The sequence below is a fragment of the Rhagoletis zephyria genome, unplaced genomic scaffold, assembly GCF_001687245.7.
Source record: "Rhagoletis zephyria isolate East Lansing unplaced genomic scaffold, Rhagoletis_zephyria_1.1 Rzeph_scaffold_00876, whole genome shotgun sequence".
Taxonomy (NCBI): Eukaryota; Metazoa; Arthropoda; class Insecta; order Diptera; family Tephritidae; genus Rhagoletis; species Rhagoletis zephyria.
In genome coordinates this window covers 75,184-75,638 of record NW_016157960.1, presented here as the reverse complement: position 1 = coordinate 75,638, position 455 = coordinate 75,184, and the positions used below count along the sequence as shown (strand labels likewise).

The following is a 455-nucleotide window of genomic DNA, read 5'->3' as shown; positions in this document are numbered from 1 at the left end:
CCTGATAATTTTTGTAACTAAGGAACATCAAAAGGAGAACTGATGGAAATAATGTTTCTTAATTAAGAAAATTTATTACAGCTCACNATTAAGACGAATTGTATTGCCTGATAATTTTTGTAACTAAGGAACATCAAAAGGAGAACTGATGGAAAGAATGTTTCTTAATTAAGAAAATTAATTACAGGCTCAGTGAACGAGCTATTCTTGCTGCGAAGAATAAGGATGTCTATCAACTAAATAAGAGTGGTATTGACAACAGTCGTTGCTTGAGCTGGTCTGCTCTTTTACCAGACTGCCAGGCCACTTGCTCACTTTGGTGAACACCACTAATGTTATTCAATCCGGCATTCAAAGTGACAACTGCTTAGCTGAGGGAGAGCGGGAGACCAGGTTTCAAATCGTAACATCCGTTCACCGATCGAAAACCATACGAAAGAAAATTACGTGATACG

The 455-nt window shown here is 37.7% G+C and overlaps 1 protein-coding gene across 1 annotated transcript in view; it reads left to right on the top strand.

Annotated features, from left to right (window-relative positions):
* The window catches only part of Ltn1 (E3 ubiquitin-protein ligase listerin), a gene marked incomplete at its 5' end in the record, with an annotated part of 154,912 nt that overhangs the window by 100,967 nt on the left and 53,490 nt on the right, over positions 1-455 (top strand). The window lies entirely within an intron of this gene.